The following is a 7,323-nucleotide window of genomic DNA, read 5'->3' on the forward strand; positions in this document are numbered from 1 at the left end:
AAGAGAATATCACAGAGAAGAGGAAAAGTTTCAACCCAAAAGGCATATAGGATATTTGTGTAATAAATTTTATTGTTATAAAATTTGGCAAATCAGAATGACATAAGAATGGCAAACCAGAATAAGACTGCTCTAAGGTATGTGAGGCACTCACAGTACAAGATTTTGGTCAGTCAGGCATATGCTCCTTTATGTAAATGCAGGACTTGAATGGAGCTCAGAACAAATATTTACTTTCTGGTGTGCCTATTCTTTATTCATTGGAATGACTTCAAGAGAAGCTGCTAGAACTCTCTGCATCAGAACAATTCATCTTCTTATGCATGGCTGGAAAGAGTCACCCCCCCATACAAGTGGAGGGAGAAGAATAATCCTTTCTTGGGTCCTCCTTCAGGTCTAACTTGTGCTCTGTCAGGCTGCAGCAATGCTGGTGTTAAAGCTCAGAAGTTCCGCTATTTATCAGTGGGTTTATTCATTTTTTGTGTCTTTTTTGGGATATTGTCCTTTCTGGGATATTTTCCTGTCCATTCTGGCCACAGATTCATACATTGTTTCAAGCTGCTTCACAGCTTTTATCTGTCACTTTTGCCTTTTCCATGCTTTTCCATGGCACAGCAGCAAGTATTCCCTTACCTTCCTCCAGGCTGTGGGAAGAGTAGGAATGTGGTGAGAAGTAGAGAGACAAACATTTCAAAACTGTCATTCTGAACCTCAGTGACAGATACAGCCAGTTAGATGCTGCTGAAAAGTTGTGGGAAATCTCTGTATATTATTCCCAGCAAGTCTGGGATAGATTCATTGCAGACAAGCTGGCATTTAAGGGGCAGCCCAAGCACCCAAATATATGGGATTCCCATGCTTCATGTGAAGAGCCCTGCTACAGCTAATGGTGGAACACAAAGAAAACCTGTGTAAAAATCCTGCTGGTGGGACTGTGGAAGACAAGAGGCTTCCTGGAAGTGTCTCTCTACTTCTCACACAAACTGACATGGGACTAGAAACCTGGAGCTGAGGTCAGTCTTGTGTTGCAATTGGTGAGACCAAGAAAAAAACACCTGGGCAAGTAAGTTTGTACCCTGAAAGTAAGAAGACCAACACATTTTTTCCTGTATGACTGAGTGCAAAATGTCATTGTTTTGCTTAGTTCATAGCTATTTAAATATAGGATGAACTTTTCCTTATTTACATTGCTTCAACTTGGTCAAACCGGCAGCTCTGCTGGTGGCCACAGCTAGTCCTTAGTAGAGAAAAGAAAGCAAGCTCCTCAAAATCTTTGCATGGAAGGTACTAAATACTCACATTCACTGACAAGAAGTAATGCAGCAGGTTGGTCTGCACAGCCCTTACATTTCTGCTGGCTCCCACAGCAGCAGCGCTGCACGAGGCATGGTGGGAATGGCCGTGCAATCCAGGTCGATCTCAATCAAAAAGTAACAAAGAACTTAGTGAGTTTGGAAAGAGGACTGTGAGGCTAAAGTTGTAAACTGATAACAGGCTGGACACACTGCACTGTTGTGTTGTGAAAGCCTAATGTTTAGCTTCTGTTTGCTTTAACTTGCTAACATTTTCCATTTTCTGGCTGTTGTAAATGTCATTTCTTTCCACAATCATGCGGTGAGGCTCTGATCTTTGCTCAAAAAAGGGTCTAGCTTTTATATCAGACCTTCTAATCATAATTTTGCTGTAAACCTTGGACAATTTTGATCAGTGGTTATGTTATGAATAGGTAGAAGGAAAGCTTCTAATCTTGAACTTGAGTGCAGGCATGCAGAATGGATCGAATTTTGAAATAAAACAAAATAAATGCTATTTAATGTATCATTTACAAGGTTCCAAGAAGCTGCTGTGCTTATCAGATGCTGCAGTCATTTCCAGGAGCTACTTAGAAGAAGCTGTCAATTCCCTTCAGAAGTAATATGCCTAAGAGAATTTTAAAAAGAGATTCCTTACTAAATTTCTCTTTTCTAATTTTGAACTCATCTACAAAGTAAATTATTTAAATTTCTAAAGAACTTTTTTTTTTTTTTTTTTTAATATATCGGGGGGTGGAAAACAGTGTTCTAAAGTCTCCTTGCACAGTGAAATATTTTATATTCCTGATAAAATCACACACATATATTAATCTGTGGATAAGAAAGAAGATAAGATAGTGGAAATATGAAATGTAGAAAAAGGTTTAAAGTAGAAGAATGCAAAAATCTATGAAAAAGGAACTCATATAATTCAGGAGATAAACAGAATGTAGAAGAGTTATTCTCCCTTTGATGTGCAGGATTACCATGCACTGACCTTCAGTGAGAGTTGTGCATAAGAATGGACTTTACAGCTGAATTTTAGCTACGGTATTTGTGGAAAAAATTGTGGGAAAACTAAACAGAGTTACATGCCTGCTTCTGTTGACTTCTAGGTGCAATAATAATTGATTATACATATTTTTGAACATACCAAAAACTCACAATGGTGTGCAGCAGCATGAAGTGACTGAAATTTTTTATTACAATGTCACTTACGTCATTTTGCTGAGCTAGTTTTGAGTTCAACACTGTTGGAAGATGAACCTATTCACCTTATAATATTGTTTGTTTTATTTATTGGGGGTTTTTTTCCATATTACCCTTTGAGACTCTCACTGTGCAATTTTATGGCTTTGAAGTTGTGTGGGTTGACCTATAACTGTAATAAAAGAATTTGGAATGAGATAACACAAGTTTTTCCATTACTTAGAAAAGGTTGAAGCTACTTATTAAACAACTTCATATTTCGTAACTTTGCCAAAATGAATACTTTTTCAAGCAACTGTTACGTTGTGGTAGACCCTTGCAGCACATAGATTGCATGGGATAGGCCTGTGCTGTGAACCCTAACAAGAAAACACTGTAGTTTATGTTTTTAATTCAACCTTTATAAAGAACACTGCATTTCCTAGTTACAAATTAACAGTATGTGATCATCCTACATAACTACTCTGGGACACGGGTTGTGTTTCTCATGATTCATGCTCTTCTTAAGGAGCATTGAGTTCATTTCAGATGATGCAGAGAAAACAGAGAGGAAGATTTGTCTCTCATTCTGTCCCCAGGGGTTTCCATTCTACATGGATCCCATCACATCTGAGGTACCCCTAAGTTCCATGCCTTCAGCCACACAATCTGCTTTTCCTCCAAGTAGAATAGTGCCCTGTGGATGTGCCTGGACTGCAGGGCAGGTGTGGCCCAGGACGCTCCCCACTGCCCTGCTCCCCCTCTTACCAGAATGGCAGGACCTGTGGGTGTACTATTTTTCCTTTCAGCTGTCAGCTCAAGTTTCTTTGCAAAAAAAAAAAAAAAAAAAAAAAAAAAAAAAAAAAAAAAGGAAGCCAGTGCTCAGGAAGTGAGGACTCTGGGAACAGGGACCACTGACACACACCCAGCTCTCCTCCCACTGCAGAGCTAATGCTTGGCCAAAGCATGCAAACTAGACAGTCTGAATTCTCCGGGATGTAAAGTGAAAGTGTCCTGAATACTCCAAAGGAGCTCTAAAATTCTCCAAAGAGGCAGGCAAACCTTCCAAACGAGTATCCTAAATTTCCAGCTGTCTTCCAGTAAAATGTCTCACAAGGTGGATCTCTGAAAGCTTTAGTAACTACCACCACTATAAGTAGCATTAACATCCCAGATAAGTACTTGCTAGACAAACTCTGCTGGATTTGCTAGGAACTGCATGCAAATATACGCTATCCAACCAGTGGAAGAGGAGGAAAATCCAAACAAAAAGAATATAAAAATCCAGTCTGTCATATAGCAATAAAAGCCACTAAAAATCCCACTGAAAGTCGCTGAAAATCAAGAATGAACACTGGATCAGGTTTTCCTAGATAGCACCGGGTCCAGTGATCTGCAGTCCATCCCCAGCCAGTCTGTGCCATGGAGAAAACTCAAGGCAAGAGCTCCTTGTGGCAGGAGTAGCTTTGGCTGTAGCAGTAACTGCACAACACCTCACAGGCCACCAGGGTAAAGGTATTAGGGGATTGTGGCAGGTGGGCAAGAGGAGCTGCTTTTCCTGCCATGAGGTAGGTCACCCCCAAGCTGCTTTCTACTGGTATGAGCTAGGTCATCCCTAAGGCTCTTTTAAATCTCATAGTTAGCCAGGAACTTAGCAACAAAATACAAGACAATACAAAGTTAGGCATTATCTTGGGAAAGCTGAGGCTAAATGCAAGAGTGCTGCATGATTTCACTTGTTTTCTGCTTGGCTATAGTTGGTCTATAGTAATGAACAGATCATCAAACAGTCATCAAACAGATCCCATCCAATCACGTGCTATTCCTGGTGGTACTGATACTCTGACCACCCAGTACAAGTTTTCATGCATGAACATGGTGGTGTATTCCTTCAAACAAAAAAGCTGTTTTCCCATGTCTGGAGCCAGAGGCTATCATGCTCCCAGGTCTTGGGGATGGCTAGGTTGGAGTCAGGTCAGTGCCACCTATGATTTCTGTGCTGGGCATCCATTTAGTTTTTGAAGTAAAGGAGCTGCAAAGTAAAGAATGTAATGTTCTGATGTCTCTGAGAATCTTACAGGGTGGGAAGACATGGCAAAGCATGGTTGCATAGACTATTAGCTTTCTAATGCTAACAAAACTACTGCTGAGTATTGCCTTGTCATTATGCTTCTTTTTGGAAGGCTACAGACGAGACTTTAAAGATATAAAGTAGATTAGAAAGGGATGAATTAGGCCCTAGCTTCACCTGTCAAAAGGTTAAGGGTTGGATTATGCCACAATCTGAAATCACAAGTGACTCATCAATTTTCAGTTTCTATTAAAATATATTTTAAGTCCTCAAAAAATTTTTGGAAAATTCTCTCTTGTGCATGGAAAATATATTTCTGTCTCTATATAATACTATCTGTAAAGATCAGCAAAGGCTTGTGTACTCCACTATTTACATAATATATTTCCCGTGCCAATAGTGGTTTACCATAATGACTGTATAATCCAAGGGCAGCTTAACATAGAGAGTGCATTTCAATGCTGCATAGTCTTTTTCATTTTTAAAGAATACAAATGCTGATTGAAATGTAGATAAAGAAAAATTAAGCAATAAACTATTCTGTAGTATTAGCCAAATATTCTGAAAAGACCTGTTCTCCCACCCGCAGGCAGCTATATTTGGGGGTAGTTGCACACACCTCAAGCTGCATTCTAGAGCCCCACACTACCTCCGCAAATTCTGCCACAGCCCAGACCAGGTAACAACACTGTTCCAGCTTCTCTGCCTGGTTTATGTGTCAGGTGTGAGCTTGGGGGTCTTATTTCATGACCTGGATCAAAAATTTAAAAGAAAAAAATCTTCCATTGTTTGGGTTCCAAGGACCACTTTATAAAGTCCTAGCCCTTATCTATCATCTGGTTTGTACATCTGTCACTGTTAAGACTGACAATAGCAGGATAAATTATACTTTGCTATGCTATGCTCTACTCTGTATAGGTACAGATGTTTTCCCCTTTTCAGAATTAGCATAACCTTCATATTTTTTCTCTTATGAAAGGCTTCCAGTTATGATATTTTTCAGATATGTAATATGTAAATAGATAATGTAAGAGTGTATAAGAGCAAGAGAGACCTTCTCTGTATTATGAAAAGGTTATAATTAAAATCTCTGAAATCAATTGCTTCAAAATGCTTCTTACTCTTACGGTTCCATAAGGAAAAGCTGGCAACTTCAGCCAAAGACCAGGATTTCCTTCCACATCTCTCAGGAATGACTGCACTAATAGTCACTAAGGAGCTAACAGGAAAGAAGAAATTCATAAGGCAAATCTAGCCAAAACTCAGGATCAAACAAGAATGTGGCCTTTCAAAAGAGAGGTGACAAAACAGTCCATGCCTTTGATATAACTTCTGATGATGGACTGAGAATAGTTAAGAAAACAACTTCTGTGGTCCTTGTGGAGCTTTTGTGTCGCTCATGTTGGACAAGTTCTTACATTTGCATCTCTTTTGATCTCTGCTCGACAAAATCAAGTTTGTGATGCTTCACATGATGCTTAAATTTCTGTGTTTTTTGACTGAGAATTGTCCTGTTATTTATTTGGGGGATATCCTAAGTTATACTTGGCATGTTTGACTTCCACACATCTTGAGAAATCCTTGGGCTATTCTCATTAGGTGCTTTCCTGAGAGTGAAGAGAGAAGCCTGGTAGTCAGAATTAAGAAGTCTCAGAAAAGCGACGTTCAAAAAAAAAAAAAATTTTGAATAACAAAAATTTCAAAGAAAATCATCACCACTCAGATACTGGGTCAAATTCCTAGCTGGCTTGCAGCTTTTCTGATTTCTGCCAGATATGGATTGGGCTTCTCAGTAAAGTAATTCATTAATCAATACGTATATCTGCTTATCACCATACATACGATTTCTGAAAATGAGAAGAGTTTTGTCTTTACATAAAGCCCTCTATAATCACTGGGAAAATTTGCATGGACTTCATTGGGTTATGGATCACATCCTGTATATATCTACATTTTTAAATCTTTTCCAGTGCTTCCTCTTTCAATGGAAATTAATAGCTTCTTGAATTGAAATGACCAGTTTCCAATTTAGTTTTGCATAAGCAGAGTCCAGTGGGATTAAATATGAATGCTGGCTTGGTTATTCATTAATCATAAAAATACGGTGTACAGTTAGTTATGTAAGTGATTATTTTTGCACGGAAATATCTGCTACTTTTATGCTTGTGCAGAAGGATCATGTCAAGCGCAGCAGAGGACTTAGAAACCCATTCACCTTGATATACTGTTTTATAAAGAACACACAAAGATGCATAAATTCTCTGGAGCCAATACAGATTTTGTAGATGTTAGCATAATGAGAGGTCAACGTGTCCAAGCATCTGCATTCAATTGTACAGTTACAGGGAGAAGTAGCAAAAGTTCATGTGGGACTTATTTTAAATCCTCCTGGCCACATATGACCTATGTAAAATATTTTATTCTGAGAACTTTTTAAAATGTAAACATTGCATCTCCTATTCGTTTAAAAGTCTGAACAGTCAGATGAACAAGGTTGAGCTGGCCCCAAACAATGCTAAATTCTTCGCTCCCATTCAGCTACAGTCTTTTGGGTCAGGGAAAAGAACAAGATGTGACGTGCCATTGGAAAATGGCAGGCAGCAAGGAGTAAATCAACATCAGATGCAAGTTAAAGGTCTGTTGAAACAGGTTTAGTACTTGGTTTCTTTTCCTGCAGGCTTGCTGGAAGCTGAAATTCTGCACTGGACAGGGTAATTCAATACGCTTGGCATATAAGAAGTTGCCTCACTGGCACAGACATCTTCTATCTAA

The sequence above is a fragment of the Hirundo rustica genome, chromosome 1 (genome assembly GCF_015227805.2).
Source record: "Hirundo rustica isolate bHirRus1 chromosome 1, bHirRus1.pri.v3, whole genome shotgun sequence".
Lineage (NCBI taxonomy): Eukaryota > Metazoa > Chordata > Aves > Passeriformes > Hirundinidae > Hirundo > Hirundo rustica.